Source organism: Squalius cephalus, assembly GCF_949319135.1.
Source record: "Squalius cephalus genome assembly, chromosome: 23".
Classification (NCBI taxonomy): domain Eukaryota; kingdom Metazoa; phylum Chordata; class Actinopteri; order Cypriniformes; family Leuciscidae; genus Squalius; species Squalius cephalus.
In genome coordinates this window covers 3,849,996-3,877,720 of record NC_137144.1, presented here as the reverse complement: position 1 = coordinate 3,877,720, position 27,725 = coordinate 3,849,996, and the positions used below count along the sequence as shown (strand labels likewise).

The 27,725-nt window shown below is 42.3% G+C and overlaps 1 long non-coding RNA gene and 1 gene segment (V, D, J or C); one reads left to right on the top strand and one right to left on the bottom strand.

Annotated features, from left to right (window-relative positions):
* LOC307151170 (Ig kappa chain V-III region MOPC 63-like) overlaps positions 1-27,725 on the top strand; it is a 57,189-nt gene that overhangs the window by 28,749 nt on the left and 715 nt on the right. Inside the window, exon 3 of the V gene segment in view lies at positions 26,913-26,961.
* LOC307151192 lies at positions 24,088-27,582 on the bottom strand. Its single transcript, XR_013819842.1, has 3 exons — positions 26,506-27,582; positions 25,861-26,230; positions 24,088-25,772 (listed from the first exon to the last, which is right to left on the bottom strand). It is a non-coding gene; the product is annotated as an uncharacterized lncRNA (long non-coding RNA).

Below are 27,725 nucleotides of genomic sequence, written 5' to 3'. Positions count from 1 at the left end.
CTGAAAAAGATTTGAAATCCTTGTGGATATTGATAAACGGTAAAGAAATACAAGAATTGTTTGCAAACAAGAGGATTAGATGGAGGTATATCGTGGAGCGTGCCGCTTGGTGGGGTGGCATGTGGGAGCGTTTGGTGAGATCTGTCAAGACGTGTCTACGTAAAGTACTTGGGAGGTCATATCTCAATTTTGAGGAACTCCAAACCCTGATCTGTGAAGTGGAGGCTGTGATAAATTCCCGCCCTCTTTCTTATCTGCACACAGAAAGCAGTGAACCTTCGCCTCTCACACCTGCTCATTTCCTGACCAGACAAAGAATGACTACTCTTCCTTCCTATCCGTTACATGATTCAAGTTTAGTGGAAGCGACTGCCATTCAGCTCAACAAAAGACTACAGTATCGACAGTTGTTGACTACTCAATTTTGGAATCGATGGAAAAGGGAATATTTGATGGAACTTCATTCTGCACACCATGTGAGTAATACATTCAAACCATCTACATTTAAAATTGGAGATGTTGTGTTGATTCATGATCATAAACAACTCAAGCATATGTGGAAGATGGGACGTATTGAAGACACCTTCATGGGAAGAGACGGTAAAATTAGATTGTGTGCTGTCCGATTGCCGTCTGGATTTGTGTATAGGAGACCTGTACAATTACTCTACCCTTTGGAAGTGGATAAACATTGACTAATGACAAGTTCATCGGGCCAGAGTTTGTTATGGCTATATTGCATGTCCCTAATCAACTGTCGTTGCAGCTTATTTAACTTTACAAATGGAGACGCTCCCTCAACCTAAGGGTTCGTGTGACGCACGTTTCCATATATGGACGTAACCTGTTGCAGTGGGCGTGGTTCATTGGAGTTTCCTAGGATAAAGGAACTATGATGTGGAACACGTGCAGGCGCACAAAGAGACTCCATATTGCTATTTTTCCCATTCCCTTTTTCCCCACGCAACTTAGAGTTGTAAAAGAATAGATAATAAAATTAATTCAAGCATCAAGATCTCTTCTGGTCGAAATGTTTCCTTGTACACAACAACACCCAATGGGCAGTAAATAGCCTTTCAGACAGTTTTTATCTACTGTACTACGTTATTTTTAGTCTCATTGCTCTAATACTGTCAAATACACACAAGGTTTACATAAACATTTGATTATGTCTATAGTAAAACAAACATTTGAGAGAAAATCTTTTGCTTGTGTCATATGCATGTAATGTTGCCATATTACAGATTGTATTTTTATTAATGTTATAATATTGTTTGTATTTTATTTGAGTGTTTGCTAAGAATATCTTGCTTATTTTAAATGTGGAGGAAACATTAAAAGATTAATAGCTGATGTTGGGAATTTATTAATTGTATAAGTAAAGATTTGACTGATTAGATCAGAAAAATATAGATCATTTGATTTATGGACAAAAAAAAAAATTGTTAAATGTACACTGTATATATTAAATGGATGCATGTAGTAATTTTTTTTTTTTTTGTAGTTCTTGTTTTTCTTGAAAAGGTTATATTGTGGAAAAACGTCTCGGTTACGGATGTAACCCTCGTTCCCTGAGTGGGAACGGAGACGTTACGTCGGATGACGACGATTGGGGTTTTGCTTAGAAGCCTATCACCTTCGAGTATATAAAACGAGCCAATGGCAATGAAATGCCATGGGTCTGCGGAATTTGCATAGCGTATCTCCGCCCACCGCAGGGAGTATATAAGGAAGTACGCTGCAAACATGCAGATATGTCTTCGCTGAGGAGTCGAAACTGGACCCAGGCGTTTTTCAGCGATACAGCGGAAGTGGCAGGAAGACGTAACGTCTCCGTTCCCACTCAGGGAACGAGGGTTACATCCGTAACCGAGACGTTCCCTTTCGTGGTCACTCCGAGTTACGTCGGATGACGACGATTGGGGTTCCAGTCTAATCACGCCACCTCGGCTGTCATCCAGTGCCCTGCGTAAGTCTGAGCTCCCTGTTGTGAGACTAGCACGAACGAAGGAGTCCTACTTAACACAGGAATACCAAGGTACACTGGGAAGCATATCCCAGAGGAAATATGCAATTATGCCCAACCATTACGGGGGGGACTTGAAATACACATATGACCCAGAGGGATGCATATGGGGAATCACTGGGGTGTCCAGCCGCAGGTGGAATATTTAAACCCCAGGGGAGGCAAGGTGGCTTGCCAAGGGAAAGACACACGCTCACAAAGAGACTTACAGTGGAATACACATGTGGGGGTCGCCCAGAGGGGGGACCATGCACATGGAGGCACTTAGTCAAGCGCAAAAGCTGCGTTATGGCAGAATGGCATAAGTCAGGCGTTGACGTAACCAGTGCTGGAGGAACTCAGAGCTTATCAGACTCACCTGAGAGATAATCGCACGTATCCCGTCCGTGGAGAGGAATGGCGAGCAAGCGAAGACACCTGAGCAGAATCTAGTACCGGCTGGTTGAAGCGAGTACATGAGAAGAAACTGGCTCTACTCGGAGATTATAGAATCTCGCGAATGTGTTGGGTGTCGCCCAGCCTGCAGCTCAACAAATGTCTGTTAGCGAGGCGCCATGCGCTAGAGCCCAAGAGGAAGCCACACTACGAGTGGAGTGGGCTTTCACACCAAGGGGGCATTGACGACCTTGCTGTTGGTATGCCAAAGCAATGGTATCCACTATCCAGTGAGATAACCTTTGCTTTGAGAGAGCCTTTCCCTTCAGCTTCCCACCATGACAGACAAAGAGCTGGTCTGAGGTCCTGAAACACCGCGTTCTGTCTACATAAACACGGAGTGCGTGTACTGGACAGAGCAGTGTCAAGGCTGGGTCTGCCTCCTCCAAGGGCAGCGCTTGCAGGTTCACTACCTGGTCTCGAAAGGGTGTGGTAGGAACCTTGGGCACGTATCCAAGCCGGGGTCTCAGGATCACATGAGAGTTAGCCGGCCCGAATTCCAGGCACGCTTCGTCAACCGAAAATGCCTGCAGGTCCCCTACCCTCTTGATGGAGGCCAATGCAACCAGGAGCGCTGTCTTCATAGACAGGAACTTAAGCTCTGCTGATTGCAAAGGCTCAAATGGAGCACTCTGCAGGGCAGTTAGAACCACTGAGAGGTCCCAAGAGGGTACGAGGGGAGGACGAGGAGGATTCAGTCTTCTCGCTCCCCTCAGGAACCTGACGATCAGGTCGTGCTTCCCCAGAGACTTACCATCAACTGCTTCGTGATGTGCGGCAATGGCGGCAACATACACTTTCAGGGTGGAGGGAGACAGCCTTCGCTCCAACCCTTCTTGCAGGAAGGAAAGCACGACACTGATGGGGCAATTCGTGGGTTCTTGATGTTTAGAAGAACACCAGTTGACGAAGAGGTTCCACTTCAACGCATAGGCATGTCTCGTGGACGATGCTCTAGCGGAAGTGATGGTAGCCACCACCGCTGGTGGTAGGGTACTCAAACCTGCCTCGTCCCGTCCAGGAGCCACACGTGGAGGTTCCAAAGATCGGGACGAGGGTGCCAAAGGGTGCCCCGTCCCTGAGAAATGAGGTCCTTCCTCAGAGGAATTGGCCAGGGAGGTGCTGTCGCGAGGAGTACTAGTTCGGAGAACCAGGTCCGGTTGGGCCAGTACGGGGCAACCAAAATGACCTGCTCCTCGTCCTCCCTGATCTTGCGCAAGGTCTGCGCAAGAAGGCTCACTGGGGGAAACGCGTACTTGCGTAGGCCCCGCGGCCAGCTGTGCGCCAGTGCATCCGTGCCGAGCGTGCCCTCGGTCAGGGAATAATACAGGTCGCAGTGGGACGAGTCGTGGGAGGCAAACAGGTCTACCTGTGCGTCGCCGAACTGACCCCAAATCAGCTGGACCGTCTGGGGATGGAGTCGGTTGATGTACGCTACTGTCGCTGTATTGTCTGAACGGACTAGTACAGATGTGGCCTTTAAAAATGCGCGTCTCAGAGAGAAGAATGCTGCGAGCACTTCCGAAATTCTGCGGGATCGTGCAGAAGGGGGATTAGATGTTGGACGCAGGAAATAATAAAACCTGTAGATGGCAGTCGAGTTTCATGTGGCCATACTGAGTTGACGAAGTATGATGAATACAATGTTTTATTTTGCCAGTTATATAAACAGTCACATATTCTTCATAAAAATCTGACTCAAACGCGCATCATTTGTCTTATTTTTTTTTCTGTGTACTTACAGTAGAAGAGACGTGATGTAGGCTATGATAACTGAGTCTTATAACACAATAATTTGCGAAGACCTTTGAAGAGACCGAGATCATTTGCGCATTATCATTATCTAATTTTACATTTAGTTCATTTTTGCATCTTAACGTTTTAAATAGTTTTAACATGGTTGTAATGCGCTTTTCTGCATTACTGTACAGTACTTTTTATATTATCATGTTTCCCTTATAGGCGTCGATTTCGGTGGGGACGGTGGGTATGCACCCACCAGATTTCGTCATGAGTCATTTTGTACCCACCACTTTTAACTTCAGTCCATAATAATTTGACTTTGGGTTCTATTGACCGTTTTCAGTGGTTATGAGGAGCTTAATTAATTTAACCTGAGATGTGCGTTATATCGCCTTTTGATCATTCTTTGTGTTGTCGATTTTTGACACAGTTTCATTATATGTTCATAATAATTTGATTCATAATTATGTCATTTTTTTCTAAAAGTAAAAAAAAACTAAAAGATTTTCTAAAAGCAATATTCTAAAGAGATACAAAGACAGTGTACGCCACCAGATTTCGTCATGAGTCATTTTGTACCCACTACTTTTAACTTCCGTTGACCGTTTTCAGTGGTTATGAGGAGCAATATGAGAGAAAAAAAATTTGTAATCATTGTCTGACACAACAAAAAAAAAATTATAATATTCATTTTATTTTAATTTTCGTGTTCGCATTTATGAGGGGAAAAAACAACGTGTCAGTTTACGGTTATGGACGTGAGCGCTCTAAAAGCGGCACTAAAAGACTGCTTTAAAACTTTCACAGAGACCTCAAACAGAACAGCTGCCTTTCTTTAAATTGAATTTCGTTTTGTATTAATTATATCTTAATTTTAATCAGTGTTTCGTGAACCATTTGCCTGGATTTAAGAAGTAAATATAGCAGACAATCACGACATTGGAGGCCCCGGCGATATCTCATAAATGAACCGAAACTCAGCGTGTAATGAACATTCACATTTACAGTGTATTTAGACACATTTAGACGCATTCACAATCATTACTTTTACCGGTTCTTTGTGGCAAGCTTTATGCGTGCGGTCGTGCGCAGTGCGGCTATATTACGTAAACACTCATGATCCATATAAGTAGGCTAATTAAATTAATATAAAGGGGCGATTTGTCCATGAATTACTTAAATGAACAACTAGCCTAGTATACTAGTCGACTAGAAAAAAACGAAAAAAAAAACCTTTTAGTCGAAAGCAGCCCTTATTCCACATATTTTCAAACCAGGCAACATGACATCTGTGTTGAGCGAGCGACCGGAATGAATAGCGGAGCGGAATATTCAGAAATGCGCTCTCCACTCACGAGCTCTGATCGGAACAAACCCGAACCTCACTGTCTGCTGAACTTGCAGAATCATCAAAATATAATATTTTCTAAAGAAGAATTTTAAAACTTTATTGGTGGTAGTTGAGAAGAATTCCTCTTTCCATATCTAAATCATTTCGAGTGCAATATAAATGTACATTACTGTTATTCTTATTATATAAGAATAATACGTATTTTTTACAACATTTTTAACATAATAGAGAATATAAGTTTAGCGTGTTGTGTGTATTTCCTAATTATAAGCTTTTGGTGAAATTGCAACAAAACTAAAAGAGTAAAAGTGCATAAAAACATAAAAACATGGCGTCGTCTCACGAAATATCTGCGTACACACGAAACCACTGAAACCGATTTTAAAACGATGTAGCCTAGTAGGCTATACATACCAGACCAGGCACTGTAATTCTGCCACAGTATACTAAAAACGTAGAAGACTTAAAGCATGCGCATAAACCTTGCGCGCTATACAACAATAATATTAGGCACAGTAGCTTCTTTTTTTCTTTTCTTTTTTTATCAAGAACTTTGTTGAACAATATGAACAACCATAAATGGTCTGGTACAAAATATGAGTCACGATATTCGATAGTTAACGGATGCATAAAGCTTGCCACAAAGAACTGGCAAAAGTAATCGTGTCAAGTATAGCAAGGAGACATTTTAATTGTTTACTAATAATCTAGTGTTTTATGTGTCAGTCAAAGATGTTGACAATGCTGACTCGTCATCTTCGCAGATATTGTGAACGTGCCTATAGAGAGAAATGCACACTTACATAAGAGAGTTGTCTGTTTCTTTTCGTTTTGAATTGTTTTGTTTAAAAGTGGACATTTCAAGCTTTCTAGATACATTTCTGAGTTTCGGTTCATTTATGAGACGAGCTCAGTTCACGAGCAATGCAAGATATATCGCGCCGGTGCCTCCATTTCCTGATTAAATAGTCTTAAATGCGTCTTCGTGGACAGAAACCAATATAATCTTCCTGATTTAATCACGTAAAACATAAGTCTAAACACAAGCACCACTCTTCTGAATGATGGTAACCACAAACCTCCAAGAGTTTGTAAACCAATTGTTTGTAAAACATATTTAATACTTACAAATTAAAAAAAAAAATTGTTTTGCAGTGTATAGGCTAAATAAAACGACATTAAGAAAGTTATTTCCAAAATGTAATTAATTGCACAGTCTTTGTTTTAGCTGCTTGTTTTAGCTGCTAACAATTGCACAGAGTCAAGGAAGTACAACCACCCACCCCCCAGGTCTGCCGATTCAACCCCCAATGCTAATCGATCTCCTCTCAGGGAATCAAAAGAAAACCGGTTTTTCCAGTTTTCACCAGCGTGGGGGCGGGGTTTTAATCCCTTGCAGTTCCTTTGTTTAAATGCTATAAGCAAATCTACATACGCTTTAAGTTATTTCAAATTAATGTTTATAGCTTAATTTGTTGATATCGCGTAACTTAATTTGACATATGTTGATATAACCAACTGACATTGTAGATTCCATTGCATGCCAGGAAGAGGCTTATGCTTTGTTTTAAGTAATGAGCATTTACTATAATATAGCCGCACTCAATCGCACGATCGCATAAAGCTTGCCACAAAGAACCGGTAAAAGTAATGATTATGAATGCGTCTAAATGTGTCTAAATACACTGTAAATGTGAATGTTCATTACACGCTGAGTTTCGGTTCATTTATGAGATATCGCCGGGGCCTCCAATGTCGTGATTGTCTGCTATATTTACTTCTTAAATCTAGGCAATTGGTTCACGAAATATTGATTAAAATTAAGACATAATTAATACAAAACGAAATTCAATTTAAAGAAAGGCAGCTGTTCTGTTTGAGGTCTCTGTGAAAGTTTTAAAGCAGTCTTTTTGTGCCGCTTTTAGAGCGCTCACGTCCATAACCGTAAACTGACACGTTGTTTTTTCCCTCATAAATGCGAACACGAAAACTAAAATAAAATGAATATTATATATATATATTTTTTTTGTGTCAGACAATGATTACAAAATTTTTCTCTCATATTGCTCCTCATAACCAAAACGGTCAACGGAAGTTAAAAGTAGTGGGTACAAAATGACTCATGACGAAATCTGGTGGGTACACGTACACTGTCTTTGTATCTCTTTAGAATATTGCTTTTAGAAAAACTTTTTTTTTTTTTACTTTTAGAAAAAAATGACATAATTATGAATCAAATTATTATGAACAAGTAATGAAACTGTGTCAAAATTCGACAACACAAAGAATGATCCAAAAGCGATAACGCACATCTCAGGTTAAATTAATTATAAAAAACAGGGAACATTTTGTAAAAGCAAAACTGAACAAAATGCATAATTAAAATAATTGTATTAGGCTATGTGTTACCGAATATTTAATACCACTTCCCCATAATGTTGTAATTATTTTTTTAAAACAACATCTGTCAAACTGTCAATCAGATACCTCTTATCTGGTCATTTTTATTTTATTTTAGAAGTCATAACTGTTGATCACCCTTTATATGGATTTTGTGAATATGAATATTTAGAATATTTACAAACTGTCGGCAAGACCTCAAGCCAACCCCGGACATTCTGAGACTAACGTGGAAAAATCTTTATGCTTAATGCATTAAGACAGTTTAATTAAAATATTTATTAATAATTTAATGGCAAATCAGATGCGCCCAACGTATGCTACGCGTTGTGCTGCGACATTACCTCACAAGAAATATCTGCCCAAGAACAATCACACAAGAAATATCTGCACGAATTAAGAATCTGGGTAAGTCGCATTATTTAAGCCTTGCATTATGTTAGGATGATTTTGTGTATATATATAAAAAAATACTGCTGGGTTTTTACAGGCAGAGCCACGTGCATTATGCTCACACTAAATTCTCTGTTGCGCTTAGTATAAATGCGCATTGCATGCACAATCATCTTAATAGTTGTACAAAAAAGTTATGCGCTGGCAAGAACGTCACTTTGCTGTTTTAATAAAAGCAATGTTAAATATTCTGCATGCACTCATCTCCTGGAAACCACAGCAATGACAAAGCATAAAAATTCGTAAACGTTGTCCAATACCCCTTCTTGTCTTAATGAACCTTTTGCATTTACAAATATTTTCAAATGTCTGTATAATACAGTAGCCTACTGTAAATATTTGTGTCTATTACTATTTATAATTTATATTTTATTGTGGATGTTTTCTCACAATCATGACGTAATGTGAAGTAAAATAAAAAATCTAATGTAAAGTTGTTTTTTATGCGCCACCTGGTGGATATTCTGTGAAGCGAAACACATTGAGGGATTTTTTTAAGTAGGCCCCCCCCGAAGCACTTGCAGAATTCTGCGAGACTCTACGAGACGAATTGCCGAATGCCGCGGGAGAAAACGCGCGTTTTTAAAGGCCAGATCTGTACATGCTGGCCCCTGAGCAGCGCATGGAAGCGGTGCAGGGTGAGACGTACAGCCAGCAACTCGAAGCAATTGACATGTCAAAGGCGCTGGGGTCCTGTCCAGGAGCCCGCGGCAGCATGACCATTGCACATGGCGCCCCAGCCCGTGGCGGAGGCATCTGTTGACACAACAACATGCCGGGAAACTCGTTCTAAGGGCACTCCGGCCCGTAGAAAATTGAGGTTCGTCCACGGGGTGAAGGTCTGGCGGCAGGCTGGAGTCACTGGAACTCGGAGCGTGCCGTGTTGCCATGCCCACCTCGGGACTCGATCGCGAAGCCAAAGCTGAAGCGGTCTCATATGAAGCAATCCCAGCGGCGTTACTGCGGCTGCGGATGCCATATGCCCCAGGAGCCTCTGAAATAATTTCAGTGGAACCGCACTCTTGCCCTCGAACTGACGAAGACAAGTCAGCAGTGACTGCGCGCGCTCACTCGTAAGCTGCGTGCACATGGGGACCGAGTCGATCTCCATACCGAGAAAAGAGATCCTCTGCACGGGGCAGAGTTTGCTCTTCTCCCAGTTGACCCGAAGGCCCAGACGAGCTAGGTGCTGGAGCACTAGGTCCCAGTGTTCGCAAACCTGGTCTCGAGAGTGAGCTAGGATTAGCCAGTCGTCGAGATAGTTCAGGATGCCTCGACGACCTTCGTGAAGACGCGAGGAGACAGGGCTAGCCCGAAAGGGAGAACCGCGTACTGGTATGCCTGCCCCTCGAAAGCAAACCGTAGAAACGGTCTGTGTCGAGGTAAAATGGAGACATGGAAGTAGGCGTCCTTCAGGTCGATCGCTGCAAACCAATCCTGCGGCCGCACACACTGGAGGATGTGTTTGGCCGTTAGCATCTTGAACGGCAGCCTGTGAAGGGAGCGGTTCAAGACGCGTAGGTCGAGGATTGGCCGTAACCCACCGGACTTCTTGGGTACAATGAAGTAAGGGCTGTAGAAGCCGGACTTCATCTCGGCTGGAGGGACAATCTCGATCGCACCCTTCGCCAGTAGGGTGGCGACCTCCGCTCTCATGACAGGGGCATTGCCACCGACCATAGTGAAGCGGACTCCCCTGAAGCGGGGAGGAGATCGCGCGAACTGAATCGCGTAGCCGAGCCTGATGGTTCTCGCGACCCAGCGGGACAGTCTGGGAAGCTCTAGCCAGGCCTCCAGAAAGTGCACCAGCGGGGTCATACGGACCACAGACGTACCGTCGGTGGGGTAGCGAGGCGGAATGACCGGCACCAGCGAGGGTGGCATAGCGGCCCTGTGCGGGGGCATGGTCATTAACCGTGTCCTGCCAGAGGAGGGCGCGCGTCCCATGGGGGCGTGCTCTGGCAGGGGTCTGGCGATAGAGGGGGATGAGAGGAGCGTGGCCCGTGGGCGGCGCGTGCTGTCATCCCGCACCTCTGGGACAGAGGAGGGCGGCAGTGGCGGGACCCGAGGGTGGCGCGCACTGCGGCTCTCGGGCTCTGTTGGCTCAGGATTGGGGAATTCGATTCTGTCTTTAACCACATTAGGGTGCTGCCCGTCCTTGGACGAGCAGCGGGGAGTGGAGAACAAAAGATTCTCCCCCGGTGGAGGGCCCTGCTGCCAGCTCCTGAACAGAAAAGAGAGCCAATCCTGAGCTGCCCGTCTCAGGAGCGCCGCTTAGCCTGGCGTTTAGCGGGCTGCGGGGCTGGAGAGGGCTGTAGCGCCTTCCTACGGCTTCCTCCACGACGCGGCCGAGATGAAGGCTGCTGCTGGGGCCGTGCGGGAGGGGCGGGAGCCGCGGGAGGGCGCCCTCGGCGGCGAGCAGGCTGAGGATTCTGTACCGACGGCTGAGCAGTAGAGCGTCGGGGCAGAATGTGCTTAATCGCCTCAGTCTGCTTCTGAGCAGTCGAGAACTGTTGGGCAAAGTCCTCGACTGCACCGCCGAAAAGGCCGGCCTGGGATATGGGAGCGTCGAGCAGACGAGTCCGCACTGGCTCACGCATATCAGCCAGGTTCAGCCAGAGATGTCTCTCCTGGACCACAGCTGTGGACATCACCAGACCCAGGGAGCGCGCGGTCACCTTCGTCGCCCGGAGAGCGAGGTCGGTGGCGGCGCGCAGCTCATCGAAGAGCCCTGGGTCTGTCCTACCCTCGTGCATGTCACAGAGCATCTTGGCCTGGTAGACCTGTAAGACGGCCATGGCATGCAAAGAGGCAGCTGCCTGTCCCGCCGCTCTGTAAGATTTCGCCACCATGGTAGACGAGAATCTACAGTGGGAATCCCAGTGTACCCACAAGCATCAGCCTTATCGAGGGGAGGAAAGGCGGAGAAAGCCGACGAACGATCACGGGAAGACATGGGAGCCTTCCAGGACCGCGTGACTTCCTCATGCACTTCCGGGAAGAATGGCATTGGGGTTGGGCGGCGACGAGTGTCAGCGGCCGCTCCCAAAAACCAATCATCCAGCCGCGAGCGCACTAGATCTGGATCAATGCTGGCGCGCCCGAGGGCGGCAACACAGCCGAATCCTCACTTCCCGAGGACTCACGCCCACCTTGTGATGCAGCGATCGACATCGTATCCTCTTCTGGAGCGCCAAACGAAACGCGCGGGGCCTCCGTAGAGGGACCAGCGGTCTCAGTCTGGACACTCGCGGGTACCAATGCTGAAGAGGGGTGTGTGGACCGTGGACGTGTCGGCGGTGTGTCCCACACAGTTACCCTCAGGTCACCCTGGCCACCAGCTGAAGTACAGCCTCGCGGGGAGACCGTAGATCGGGGTGTGGATGAGGGGACTCTCGCTCTAGTGAGCTCATTGAGTCTCGACCGCAGCATGGAGATGGTCATGTTCCCGCAGTGGGAACATGAGTCATCCACAAACGCTGCTTTAGCGTGATCAACGCCCAAACACGCTAAGCAGAGATTGTGCCCATCAGAAAAGAATATGTCGCGACCGCAACCAGAAGTGCACGCGCGAGGCATCTTTAAAAAGACGTGCCACGTGCAATGCTCTTTTTGTGAGAGGAAAACTCTGCAGATGCTGAAGCGAACAGGGAGAAATCACACTATCTGTCAGATCACTGAGCAGATCAGCAGGGTAGTGAGCACTCGCTGAAATCGCCGTCACACCAACACCGGAGAGTTCGCTCGTCTCGAAGGGATGAGAAGACTAACTCAGAATTATTTGGCTTGCAGGAGTGGAGAAGTTCTCGGCTCCGAAGCGAAAACATATCTGCATGTTTGCAGCGTACTTCCTTATATACCCCCTGCGGTGGGCGGAGATACGCTATGCAAATTCCGCAGACCCATGGCATTTCATTGCCATTGGCTCGTTTTATATACTCGAAGGTGATAGGCTTCTAAGCGAAACCCCAATCGTCGTCATACGACGTAACTCGGAATGACCACGAAAGGGAACTACAGTATAAATATGACATTTGGTTGTAAGTAGATACAGGTTTTTAAATATTATTGTAGAGGCAAAAGATTTTAACTAGGTAAAGTTTGAAACTTTGAATAGAAAATAGTTTTAAGTCTATTTTTGTTCCCCAAATAGTAAGTAGTACTTAAAATCTGGCAATAGTTATCGAAATAAAACTGTTTTGTATTAAGAAATATGTAGTTCGTTACCCTTACTGACTGTTAATAATTTGTGATATGTAAACAAAAAAATTAAGAATGACATGGTTTACAAACAGCCAGTAATTAAGTAAATATAATCATAAAGTAGGTCATCTATGTCCTAAATTAATGACTCGTTTGTCACAAAATGAGTTATGGTATTTTGCTTTTGCTTGGTAGTAAAATTGTATTAATGTGTAAGTGTGTTGTTGTCATACTGTATGGAACTAAGTACTTTGTTGTTTGTTTTGGAATTTTTAGGTTAATATCTCGGTGAAGATTCTTCAACTGACTGAAGACCAAGTGTGTGTCACAAGATCCCATCAGAAGATGCAGAAAAGATCTTATGATGTGGCAGACAAAACACATGGTATCGCTTTGTGTGTATGGGGCGGCGGAATTTTGCGAAATGGAAAATGCTATTACTTGACAAATGTGTCCGTGAGGCAGTTCGGTGGAGAAACGTCCATTTCCACTACAGCAGTCAAAAGTAACTCTGCTTGATGTTGATATGAAGGTACATGGCATTGTAAACAACTTGAAGGTCTTTGAAGGGCAGCTTGTCACCGCAGAGGGGAAAGTGGAGTACATGTGTCCAAAGCGACATGTTTTGCCAAATGTTAACCTTGACACGGCAATAACAAGATGTCAACAGTGTGGGGTGTACTGCAAAATGGCAGCTGTTGTTGCAGTTTTGCGTGCAAAAGTGACTATCAGAGATTTTACTGGGAAAATGACTGAATTTCTTATTGATGATTACGTGCTGCGTCAACTTCTGTCAGATCGAAAGGTTCTCTGACACGGATGTTCTGGTGTCCAAGCTGTTTGTGGAGGACAGAATCCAGTTAAAGGGCAGAGGAAACCGCATTACTGCAGCAGCATTTTTCACTTCACAAAATAATAATAATAATAATAATATGTTGTTAATATTGCAAGTTAATATTTTTTTTTTAAGTTTGGAATGCTAGTAAATATTTAGGAAAATTGAGATTAAGTCAAATGTGTCATTCAGTGAGATTAGTGTTATAATGTGTTAAAATAGTTGGTTAAGTTTGTTAAAGATAGGTAGTAGTTTAGGGACAAAAATAGTATGAAAGTTTTTTATACTATAGGAAGGAATTTGTGGAAGTTTAATATAATGATAATGTTACGTTAATTTAAGTTTTTATAATTAATCGTAGTAGATTATAATTATTGCAGTTAATTGTGAAATTGTATTTGTAGTTTTTTTGTTTTAATGTTTAAATGGATGTTAATTTATGATTGGTACGATTTATGATTTTATAAAGAAGGTCAATAGTTAGATTTGATATTTAAATATATTATATACATATAAATGTGTATACTTTTTTGTTTGTTTTGTATTTATTTTAAACTTGCAAATAATTGTTCATTGTTGTTTTTGAAAATAAAAGTTTCAACCTTTGTTCTGTTTCATGTTTTGTCCAAATACCCGTGTGTATGTTAAGCTAGTAATTGTAGTATTTGTATATTAAACAATAATGCAACATTAAAGATTAAGTGGATAGTAGAAGGGAATGTTTGGCCAATATCACATTTATTTAAAGAGTTTTACAATAAGATATTTCTGCAGGCATTTATCTTTTTTATTTTGTGTAATTTTCTGTCAGTGGTGTTTTTATTAAAAATATTAGAATTTTAGAGTAATTGAAATAATTAATTAATTCATTGATGACCAAAATTACTATAGGATTTAATTTAAAATGTATGAATTTGTAGTTTGCATATATGAAGTTATAATCATCATATTTGACTTACTGTACACCTTTGCACAGCGGCAATTCTGCATGTTAAAAATACTATACAAATTATTAATTCAATATAAAATAATTTTTCATAAGTGTATAAATTAAATGTATCAGTATTTATTGGTATAGGGCTTTGTTGTTGGATTATTAATAGCTTAAACAAATATGGCATAAGTATGAAGTTTATATGTAATTGTAGGTTCAGCTTTCTAAATGGCAATGGCCTATTAACTATGTGGTTGACAAATAGATGCACTATTTTGGGACACAGGCATTTGTAGTGGTGTCCAAAAGTACACTGGATGTTATCAAGTATACTCATTTGATCTAAGTATGAACTTAAATAATGAGTGTAGAATTGATGCATAGTTTGTGGTTGCATTTTGGCCCAGACCGGCCCACTACATATGATCATAAACACCAACCATCTTTTGCACGCCCTTGAATATATATACCAACTCCTATTTTAGTAGGAACGAGTGAGAGTTAACAGAGGAAAAAAAATAAAAAATAATAATAATTTATTAAAACAATTGAACTATATTCCACAGTGATGAATCCTAAAACAAGCTATAAGCGGCTCTGACACAGCAGTACCAGGGCCCTATCTTGCACCCAGCGCAATTGACTTTGTACACCGACGCATGTATCATTCCTATTTTGCACCCGCGCAAAGCGCGCTTTTCCCTCCACAGAAGCACGTCGCTAAACTAGGGAATGAACTTGCGCTCCCGGGGCGGTTCAGCGCAAAAAAGGAGGCGTGTTTTGGCGCAAACGTTCCTTCATGCTATTTTGCAGGTTTAGAAAACAATTGCGCCACTAACCAGGAAAAAATAGTTTAAAGTCAGTGGCGCATTGCGCATGTTATTCATTATGCTATTTTAAGGGCGCATGCTTGGCCATAATCAATGTAGCGTGTGCACAACGCGCATACACTCTCTCATCTACACAGAAGCAGCAGTTTTCATTTTTGCAAATCATACGTTATTACGATAGATAGATAGATAGATAGATAGATAGACAATTTATTATAAAAGCATACATCTAGCTTACACATTTACCCAAATTATCATACGCCTTTTTAACCGAAGTTAATTTGGGTGGGTTTCTCCATCCCCAACGTCCCTGAGAGAGCGTTGCTCTCCTTTGCTGTGAACCGCTCCTGGCAAATCCGCCGTTATAATAGCAATCCGCCACGGAACAAGCGCGCCTGCTCTTAAAGGGAATGTGAGATGACGCTCTGATTGGTTTATTTCACGTTACGCCCAAACCACACCTATGAATAATGAAGCTACTTCAGACCAACCCATTTTAGATTTGCGCCGGGCGCAAGAGTCATTTATCCCGCCGGGAAAATAGGAACAGCGCCAAGACCCGCCCACAAAGTTACTTGCGCTTTGCGCTTTGACATTTGCGTTTCAGATCGTTAAAATAGGGTCCCCAGTGTTTCTCAAAGGATTTTTAGTAAAACTGTGGTGGGTGACCTCGGGTCCTCCAGGGGGTTTGGGGGCATGCCCTCCTCCGGAAGAAAATGTTGTGCATTTTAATGTTAAATGCGTCAATCTGGTGCACTTTAAGTGTTCAAAATGAAGAGCTCCAACTCATATTTAGTGTGCAAATTGAACAAAGAAAAACTCTAACCTTTTTTAGTTATAGTCTGGAACTACTGAAGGGTGAGTGTTTTTGGGGAACTAATTAATAGAAAACTACGCAGTAGATCCTCAACAACACGACATAATGGACGGCACTTCGTGGAGGAGGAAACACAATAGTCGTGCTGCTCCTGCGACGCATACACACTGCAAATGGAGCAGCCTATGTGTGAAACAGCGTAATCATATGAATCGTGTGGTTTCCTCCAAGTCCTCTAAAGAGACACGATCCTCTATATAATCTAACGGTTTAAATGTTTACTTCTAAATCTAATCACACTCAAGTAACATACGCAGAGATGACGCACACACACACATCTGATAAACAGAAGCTCTGAGGTGCGAGCTCATTATCATAACAACCAATCACAGCCGTTCAACAGCTCTGGAACCAATCAGCTTTAGTCGTGTGTTACACGTGTTGTTTAAATTTAAACGAGTAAAAACTTTTATAAACATCTTTGGAAAATTTATTAATGATGCATTTCAAATAATATGATGTTGAAATCCTTGTGGGAATTTCAGTAGAACAAACGTATAATGGACAACAGCCTTTAGAAAGCCTTTTACAAGCACAAACAAGTAAAAGTGAACATCATATTAATTTTAAGTATGCTTATTGCAATGCTTAATAATAGTTGACAAATGTCTATAATACATTGTAAAAACGTGTTTTCAAATTATTAAAATGATAAATACATAAATATCTAAAACTTTACTAAAAGTATGCTTGTGTTTAGCATATTTCTTAAAAGTGTAAAGCATATTTATTACCAATGTACTTGTAGTGTACTTTTTAGAAATATATTAAAATTCAATTCAATATATATTTTAATGCACTTCAAATAAGCATGCTGGGAATTCAAATGTATTATAAACATACTATTTGAATTTCAAGTATATTTTTAATACATTTAATACTACATCTTTTTCACCTGGACAGCGTCCCACCAGTCCTCGTTTCAGACTCTCATCCACAGACGACTGGTTTTGGGTATTTTAACTGTGTGATAAATATAAGAGCACAGAACAACGGTTCATATACTAAATATTAAGTCTGCTGTTTAAAACTATAGAATAATAGAACCAATGTTGGAGAATGTTATCATGCACAAACATCGTGAAACTCTGTATATTCGTGTGCATGTCAAGAAATATATTATGATTTGAAGCTTGTGACATATAAACGCGCACATTAACACGATCACATGTTTAGCGTTCATGTAAACTCTACATTCAGATTCATCAATTGGAATGAATTCAGTCCGATTGAAACAGACTTTTGATTTATTGTGGTAAAAGTGGCTCTCCTATTGAATATCTCCTATCAGTGTGGCTCTCATGAAAAAAAATAGTGAAGACCACTGACTGAGATCAATCCTGGAGAGAAAACACATTAAAAACAACTGCTCAGCTCTAACTCTTATTTCATATAAAAAATATATTACTACTGATAAATGTATATTGTTAAAGTTTTTAGAAACTTTGCTAAACATTGATATTGTGTAGTTTGTGATCCTCCATCAGCAGCTGCAGTTTCTCTCAGCTGTATCAGTGCAGTCACTGTGACGTCTGACTGACAGAGGTTTTTGTACGACTCTTTATCACTGTGTGAACACATCTTTACTGTTGATATAGTGATAACTCTGACAGTAATAATCTCCTGTATCTTCAGTCTGGACTCCACTGATGGTCAGAGTAAAATCACTGCCAGATCCACTGCCACTGAATCAAGATGGAGTTCCAGTATAACGGGTTGTTGCTTCATATATGAGGAGTTTAGGAGCTTCTCCAGGTTTCTGTGAGTACCAGTGTAAGTAATTATTATTATACACATTACTGCTGGTTTTACAGTTTATTCTGACTTCTTCTCCTGGTTGAACTGCTGATACTGATGGACTCTGAGTTACAGTGATCTGTCCTCTACACTCTGAAAGAAAACACAAACAAAAATGGTAAATATACATTTCACAGTTTAGGAGAATTAATAATCACTGTAAAAACTGTATTACACAAACCTTGAATAAACAGTGCAATGGTCCAGATGAAGATGTTGATTGTGTTCATTGCTGTAGTTTAGTCTTGTGTGATGATGAAGATTGTGTTCTGCTCTCAGTCATGAAGTGTTAAACTCACAGCACTATAAACACTCTCAGAGCACTGAAGCATGTGCTGACAATGCAAAGAAGTGGGCAGGATTTACAACAGCTTGTGCTGATAACAAACTCATAAACTCTACATAAAAGATTTTACTTTCAGAATAATGTTATTGAACCATTTAGTGATTAATTGCACATATTTATTAATTGTGAAATATTTGTGTTTATGTTTGTCAGGCTGATAAGACACTCGGTTTTGTCTGGAGAATCATGAATGTAGATCATTTTAAACATATGTCATACGCAGCAGTTTCTCTGAGTTCAGTTCTGTGCTACACCTTTACAAGCATGTTAACAATGAGAAATCAAGAACTAAATAAATCAGTTTTACTATATTTAGAGTCATAATAAATAAAAAAAGTCCATTATGGTCTTTGGAATCAATGTTGACATGTTGCTATCTGGAAATATTTTCATGATGTCTATTTTTTCCCACATTTTCCACATGCATGAAGTTCATCAGGACTCATAATCAGGTCATTATATATTAAACAATGTGCATCTGAAATGTTCAGAATTATTGATTCATTTATTTGAAGCTGCAGGTTTTTCTGTGAATCATGATGATTGATCTGCATATGAAGAACAGAAGCATCATTATGAGAAACTCCACAACATCATCCATGATCAAAGAGGTCAAAGGTCACCTCAGAGGTCACAGCTCATCAAATATATTTCTTTAAACAGTGTTATATCAGAAAGCATTTAGTCAAATCTGAATGAGTGAGTGTTGAGAAGAGCTGAGGATCTTCTAATATCAGTGTGTTGAAGTGTTGTTTCTCTCTCTCTGCTGGAGTGTGTGTTCACTCGAGTGGAATAGAGGTTTTCTGTACGAGCGTTTCATTAGATTGTATCACTGTGGTACACATTCGGTGGAGGAACTAAACTGGTGATCGGTAAGTCTGTCTATTTAATCACCTAATAAAAAAATACAAATTAGTTTTCAGAAAGTGTTTTACAGTGGAAACAAGAACAACATTTATTATTAATAATGATTATTAGATATTGTGGCAAACTTTACTTATGACTGTAAACAAAGTTAAAATGAAAATGTTTAATAATATTTACAAATTCCTTGTTACGTCTAAAATTGGTTGTTTGTCATGAGTTTTGGTGTATAATAATTTTTTGAATGTGTAACAATGAATAGATAATATTATAATGTGTTATAACTGCAGTTATAATTAGTGTTCAGTAAGTCTGTCTATTTCATTCTTATAATATTCCTAAACATACAATTAAAACAAGTTGAAACAAGAACAACATTTATTAATGATAATTATTATTACATATTGTGTTGAAACTTTACTTAAAGCCTTTAATGCATTATAAAGTGTTTCATAATGTACATGTTACAATGCCTTATATCTTATCATAAATAACTGTAACCAAATCTAAAATGCATTATAATATTTGCTATTTCATTGTTTCATCTCAAAAGGGTTGTTCTTCATAAAGGTGGATCAATGAATAGATAATATGTGTTATAACTGCTGTTACACTTATTGATTAGATCATACATGCATTTTAATGTATATAGCAGTGCATAATTAATGCATTAAAAATACTTTTATAATGCAATATGTATGAAAGCTTTAAATAAAGTGTTACTGATATTGTTTTATAATGATTTAATCTAAAACTAGAGCAGCATTATTCCTCTGCTGTGAATGTGCCGTGCAGTGTGTTGTGTGTGTGTGTGTGAATGTGTTGTGTTTGTCTCCTGCAGCTGGTCCCACAGTGAAGCCCTCAGTGTCTCTGCTGCCGCCCTCTTCTCTGCAGATCTCTGGAGACTCAGCCGCACTATGCAATTCAGTTTGCACTCCGGCCTCCCAAGTTCAAGGGCATCCACTTCACCCGTGTGCGTCCAGTGGATGCTCCTATCTTGCGGAAAGAGATTGACGCCCTGCTGGCGAAGGACGCGATCGAGCCGGTCCCTCCAGCCGATATGAGGTCAGGGTTTTACAGCCCTTACTTCATTGTACCCAAGAAAGGCGGTGGGTTATGGCCAATCCTGGACCTGCGAGTATTGAATCGGGCCCTGCACAAGCTCCCGTTCAAAATGCTCACGCAGAAATGCATTTTCGAATGCATTCGTCCCCGGGATTGGTTTGCAGCGATCGACCTGAAGGACGCGTACTTTCATGTCTCGGTTCTTCCCCGACACAGACCATTTCTTCGGTTTGCTTTCGAGGGTCGAGCATATCAGTACAAGGTCCTACCCTTCGGGCTGGCCCATCGCCCCGTGTCTTCACGGAAGTCGCGGAGGCGGCCATTGTTCCCATGAGAGAACAAGGCGTTCGCATTCTCAACTATCTCGACGACTGGCTCATTCTGGCGCACTCGCGAGATGTGTTGTGCGATCACAGGGACATGGTGCTCCGGCACCTCAGTCAGTTGGGGCTTCAGGTCAACTGGGAGAAGAGCAAACTCTGCCCCATGCAGAGGATCTCTTATCTCAGTATGGAACTGAACTCGGTCGCCCAGACTGCGTGCCTCACGGAGGAGCGCATCCAGTCAGTGTTCACCTGTCTCAGGTCTTTTCGAGGCAGGACAGCGGTCCCACTGAAACAATTTCAGAGGCTCCTGGGGCATATGGCAGCCGCAGCCGCAGTAACGCCGCTCGGCCTGTTGCATATGAGACCGCTCCAGCACTGGCTTCACGATCGAGTCCCGAGGTGGGCGTGGCAGAGCGGCACGTTCCGAGTCAAAGTCACCCCGCACTGTCGCCAAACCTTCACCCCTTGGTCAGATCCTGTGTTTCTACGGGCCGGAGTGCCCCTAGTCCAGGTTTCCAGGCATGCTGTGGTATTCACAGATGCTTCTGCCAAGGGCTCAGGGGCCACGTACAAAGGGCATGCAGTCTTGGGTCTGAAAAAAAAAAAAAAAAAAGGGGACCCCAACTGCATTGGCACATCAACTGCCTAGAGTTGCAAGCAGTACGCTTAGCCATGTGTCGCCTCAAGGGCTTCTCAAACACAAGCACGTACTGGTCCGTACGGACAGCACTGCGACCGTTGCGTACATCAACCGACAAGGTGGTCTACGCTCCCGTCGTATGTCGCGACTCGCCTCCCACCTCCTCTTATGGAGTCAGAAGCTTCTGAGGTCGCTTCGTGCCGTTCATGTCCCTGGGGAGTTCAATCATGTGGCCGACGAGCTTTCACGTCAGCCTCCCCTTCTGGGAGAATGGCGACTCCATCCCCAGGTCGTCCAGCTGATTTGGCGAATCTTCGAAGCCGCACAGGTAGACCTGTTTGCCTCTCCGGACACGACCCATTGCCAGTGGTATTACTCCCTGACCGAAGGAACTCTCGGCACGGATGCCCTGGCACACAGCTGGCCCCGGGTCTTACGCAAATATGCGTTTCCCCCAGTGAGCCTTCTTGCACAGACCCTGTGCAAGGTCAGGGAGGACGAGGAGCAGGTCCTTTTGGTGGCCCCGTATCGGCCAACCCGGACTTGGTTCCCAGAACTCATGCTCCTCGCGACAGCCCCTCTTTGGCCGATTCCTCTGAGGAGGGACCTACTTTCTCAGAGAAGGGGCACCCTAGTGCACCCGCGTCCAGACCTTTGGAAACTCCATGTATGGTCCCTGGACGGGACGCGGAGGTTCTAGATGGCCTGCCACAGGCAGTGGTAGATACCATCTCTTCAGCTAGAGCCCCCTCTACGAGGCGCCTCTATGCTCTGAAGTGGAACCTGTTCGTCGGCTGGTGTTCTTCCCACGGGGAGAACCCACGAACTTGCCCAATCAGAGTTGTGCTCTCCTTCCTACAAGAGGGGTTGGAGCGAAGGCTGTCTCCCTCCACCCTCAAAGTGTATGTTGCTGCAATATCCGCACATCACGATGTAGTTGATGATAAGTCCGTGGGGAAGCACGACCTGGTCATCAGATTCCTCAAGGGTGCTAGGAGGTTAAATCCACCTCGCGATTTGCACCCTGTACCCTCTTGGGACTTAACTTTAGTGCTTAGAGCGCTTCAAAGTCCTCCTTTTGAGCCTTTGCTGACAGTCGAGCTTAATATCCTGTCCATTAAGACAGCGCTCCTGTTAGCATTGGCTTCCTTCAAGAGGGTGGGGGATCTGCAGGCATTTTCGGTCGACGAATCGTGCCTAGAGTTCGGGCCTGGCCTTTCTCATGTTATATTGAGACCCCGGCTCGGATATGTGCCCAAGGTTCCTACCACTCCCTTCGCGGACCAGGTAGTGAACCTGCAAGCGCTGCCCCAGGAGGAGGCAGACCCAGCCCTAGCTTTTCTCTGTCCCGTCCGGGCCCTCCGGGTTTATATAGACAGAACGCAAAGCTTTAGGACCTCAGATCAGCTCTTGTTTGTTACGGAGGCCAGCAGAAGGGGAAGGCTGTCTCCAAGCAGAGGTTAGCCCACTGGCTAGTGGATGCTATCACCAGGGCTTATGAGTCCCAGGGTGAGCCCTGCCCACCCAGGTTGCGGGCTCATTCCACTAGGAGTGTTGCTGCTTCTTGGGCTCTGGCACAAGGCGCCTTGCTAACAGACATTTGTAGAGCTGCGGGCTGGGCGACACCAAGCACGTTCGCTAGGTTTTATAGCCTACGTGTGGAACCTATTTCCTCCCGAGTACTCGCTACGGCCAGTAATTAGAGGGAATAGGTGTGTCGGCTTGCGACGCCATTCCGTGAGCGGATACGTGCGTCTTTTGCTCCGTTGGTTACCCAGCAAACGGCTAACCTCCTCCATCATCCCCTCCGGTGCCAGGCGTTGCGGACTGCCGGCACCAGGTCTGCTACCTTCAGTAAGGAGTTGCTAGTAGACTGGGTGCCTTTTCCAGTGGTCCCTGCGGCGACCCATGATTGCCACGTGCAGTTCAGCCATGTCTTCCCCTTGACAGACTCATTCTGTCGTCCCTGTTGAGTACGCTCCTCACTCCTCCGGACTGGGACTACCTTCAAGGACTGCTATATGTTTCACTACCCTACTTGGTTAGTACATGTGTGTATTTGAGGGCCTTCCTCTAGGCTGCCTCAGCTTCCGCAGCGTTCCCCCCCCTTATTATTTTACTTGGGGACGGGCACGCTTTCCCAGTGTTATCCAATATCCACTGATTGGGTCTTGCGGAACAGCAGTGTGATTCCCTAGCTAGCTCCCGCAAAATTTCTGGAAACTGCTGCAGGGCTGTAGCTTAGCTGGGCGCTGGAAGGGGCCAGCACCATGGCGTTTTGGTAGGGATCCCAATTCGTCAGGGGAACTCCCCCGACGAGGCGTCGGAGTTCCCTGATGACGAAAGGGAACGTCTCGGTTACGTATGGTAACCCTCGTTCCCTGAGTCCAGGGAACGGAGACGCCTCGTCCCGTCGCCATGCTGCTGTACCTTCGCGGAGGACTGGACACCGTCTGGCTCCTCAGCGAAAAGCATTTGTGTATGCGCTTGCTTCCGCCTTTATACCCGCACTAGTAGGCGGGCTGCGGAATGCAAATGTTGCATGCCAATGTTCACTGGCTCGTTTTAATTCACTCGAAGGCAATTGGTCTCCCTAGCGTGATCCCAATTCGTCAGGGGAACTACCCCGACGAGGCGTCTCCGTTCCCTGGACTCAGGGAACGAGGGTTACCATACGTAACCGAGACATTATAACTGCTGTTACACTTATTGATGAGATCATACATGCATTTTAATGTATATAGCAGTGCATAATTAATACATTAAAAATACTAATAATAATATGTATGAAAGCTTTAAATAAAGTGTTACTGATATTGTTTTATAATGATTGAATCTAAAACTAGAGCAGCATTATTCCTATGCAGTGAATGTGCAGTGCAGTATGTGCAGTGCAGTGCACTTTTATCCGAAGCAACTTGCTGTGATGATGAGGCAGGAATAAAGTGGAGAGAATCCAAATGCAAGTACTAAATTTAATGAAAACAAACAGGGCGAACAACAGAATTCAGAATAAGGAACTCAGGAACAGTTACAAAGAACAGCAAACAACTTCAACGACCGACAAACCACAACTGAAATACAGAGGTATAAATACACAAGCAGACAAGCTAAACAAGATAACAAGGGGGCGTGGTAAATCCAAGACACCTGTAGACAATGATCTAACAATTAACAAAATGACAAGACACATGGCAGGATCACATGACAAACAGGGAATCACGTGACAGACAAGACAAAACCCACACCGTGACACTTGCATTGTTTTTAAGTTTAATTTAAGTTATCCATTCCCTGGAAATCTAAGCTACAGGAATGTATTGAAAAAGAATGAATCTTTAATGATTTTAATGTAATGGATTATGAGGTAATATCATCCCTGTAGGTGCATTCAGAATCAGATGTAGTGCTTTTATTAACGTCAAAGTACATGCAGCATCAAGTTTGAGAGTTAGGGAAAATTCTGCCAACACCAGTCTGAAAAAATAATATATTTTCCCTGCTTGTGCTTGCAGGTTCATTCTGAGAATCAGCCCTGATGGCACCAAACACCAAAGGCACAGATCAGATGGAAATCTGGAAAGGTCCAAAGAAAAGCCTCAGCCTGAACCCCTCAGTGTTTCTCATCAGAGAGCTTGTCAACTTTGACTGGCAAAATTACTGAAATGTAACAACACAAACTGACTCTGACTGTATTTTATTATTTTAAGGTCTGTTTTGCTTTTCAGTGTGTATGTGTTTCCCATGCTACATATACAGATAGTCCCCAGGAGACTTCTATGGACTTTTTCCTTCAGCTAGTGGCTCCTAAAGGTCAAGATTTGTAATTTGTACTTCTAAAACAAAATGTTCATGATTGTGTTTATTTTGATTTTTGGGGGGTGGGGTAAACATACAAAAAAAATGATGAAAAAATAAATAAACTCAATACTACTACTGTAAGTGAAAATACGATAATAATACTGTAAATGTAAGTACAGTAAATGGTACAGTATACTATAAGTGAAAATACAGTAATAATACTGTAAGATTTACAGCAGCCTCTTTACAGTGTAGTTAGTGCCTGACACAGACCACATATACTATGTATGGAACAGTGGGATTGGAATCAACTTCTCCTCTCTTTCCTCATTTATTCTTCTCCCTCCATCAATTATCCCTCAGTATATTTTACTCAATTTATTAATTTATTTTTAAAGTCATTAGAAACTTTGTTAAACATTGATATTGTGTAGTTTGTGATCCTCCATCAGCAGCTGCAGTTTCTCTCAGCTGTATCAGTGCAGTCACTGTGACGTCTGACTGACAGAGGTTTTTGTACGACTCTTTATCACTGTGTGAACACTGGCACATTGTGATAACTCAGACAGTAATAATCTCCTGTATCTTCAGTCTGGACTCCACTGATGGTCAGAGTAAAATCACTGCCAGATCCACTGCCACTGAATCTAGATGGAGTTCCAGTATAACGGTTTGATGTCACATATATGAGGAGTTTAGGAGCTTCTCCAGGTTTCTGTGAGTACCAGTGTAACTCATCACCACCATACACTCTACTGCTGGTTTTACAGTTTATTCTGACTTCTTCTCCTGGTTGAACTGCTGTTATTGATGGACTCTGAGTTACAGTGATCTGTCCTCTACACTCTGAAAGAAAACAGAAATAAAAATGATTAATATATATTTCACATTTTAGGAGAATTAATAATCATTGTAAAAACTGTATTACACAAACCTTGAATAAACAGTGCAATGGTCCAGATGAAGATGTTGATTGTGTTCATTGCTGTAGTTTAGTCTTGTGTGATGATGAAGATTGTGTTGTGTTCTGCTCTCAGTCATGAAGTGTTAAACTCACAGCACTATAAACACTCTCAGAGCACTGAAGCATGTGCTGACAATGCAAAGAAGTGGGCAGGATTTACAACAGCTTGTGCTGATAACAAACTAATATACACTAGAGTTACAGAATCATGACTTTATTTTGTATTTTTATTGTGACTCCTGAGACACTGAGGATGTGCAGATGAACGTCCATCTCTGTGTCCATATTCAGTCATGTGACCATCATCACTGCTACACTTCCACTAGATGAACCGCCATCACTAAAGTAAGATCATGAATCATGAGTCTGTTCAGAAAGTATCAGGACTGATTGTGAATCTCTAATCAGAGTTCATGGTGTCACTCCATCTATCATGAAGCCTCATGTGTGTCTGAAATCATCAAATGGAGAAGAAACAGGCTGTTAAAGATGGAGACATATTAGAGCTTGTTCACGTTTCATGATCTTGTGTGGAGATTCATAACCAGTCCAGATACTTTTAGAACAGACCTTGAATATGAAAACATGCTTGACTGTGTAGAACATGCAAAATACCTTTTATATTTTCATTGTTGACACTTTCTATTGACTTTGGCTATAATATTCAATAAACTCATTATTTGAAGAGATTTTCACTGAAGATTGAAGTCTGAAGCTGCAGGTTTTTCTGTGAATCATGATGATTGATCTGCATATGAAGAACAGAAGCATCATTATGAGAAACTCCACAACATCATCCATGATCAAAGAGGTCAAAGGTCACCTCAGAGGTCACAGCTCATCAAATATATTTCTTTAAACAGTGTTATATCAGAAAGCATTTAGTCAAATCTGAATGAGTGAGTGTTGAGAAGAGCTGAGGATCTTCTAATATCAGTGTGTTGAAGTGTTGTTTCTCTCTCTCTGCTGGAGTGTGTGTTCACTCGAGTGGAATAGAGGTTTTTGTACGAGCGTTTCATTAGATTGTATCACTGTGGTGGACTTTCGGTGGAGGAACTAAACTGGTGATCGGTAAGTCTGTCTATTTAATCACCTAATAAAAAAATACAATTTAGATTTCAGAAAGTGTTTTATAGTTGAAACAAGAACAATATTTATTAATAATAATGATTATTAGATATTGTGGCAAACTTTACTTGAAGCCTTTATGTTTAATGCATTATAAAATTACAAATGTGAAATTGTTTGTTTGTCATGAGTTTTAATGTATTATAATTTCTAAAGGTGTAACAATGAATAGATAATATTACAATGTATTCATTAGATCATAAGACTTTATAAGAAAGTGTTACTGATATTGTTGTATACTAATTTAATCTAAAACATTGATATTGTTATAAGAACTTTCAACAAAAAATATATAAATTAAATAAAATTCTAAACATATTTCCACACTGTGTCTCACTATGAGTTTAATTAGTTTATTAAAGGTTTGTTTTTGCTTCATTTATTTCTACACTGAGTTCATATTTAGTTCATCTTTTATTGTAGAAATCATACATGGAAAAAAGAGATTTGACATCAGAATGTAAATGTTGCTGCTTTCTGTAGTTCAGTCAATGATACTGAATCTCTTTTGCTCATGTTGTGCTTATAATTCAGTGTTTTGTTCATTCTGTATGATTCAATTGTGTTTTAACTCTGTTTGAAATTGAGTTACATTTTCAGTTCAGGTGAATATCTCAAAATGTAAGATATTTATGTTCAGAGTGAATAATTGCTGGAATTAAAGCAGTCAGATCGGCCTGATAATAGATAATATGTGTTATAACTGC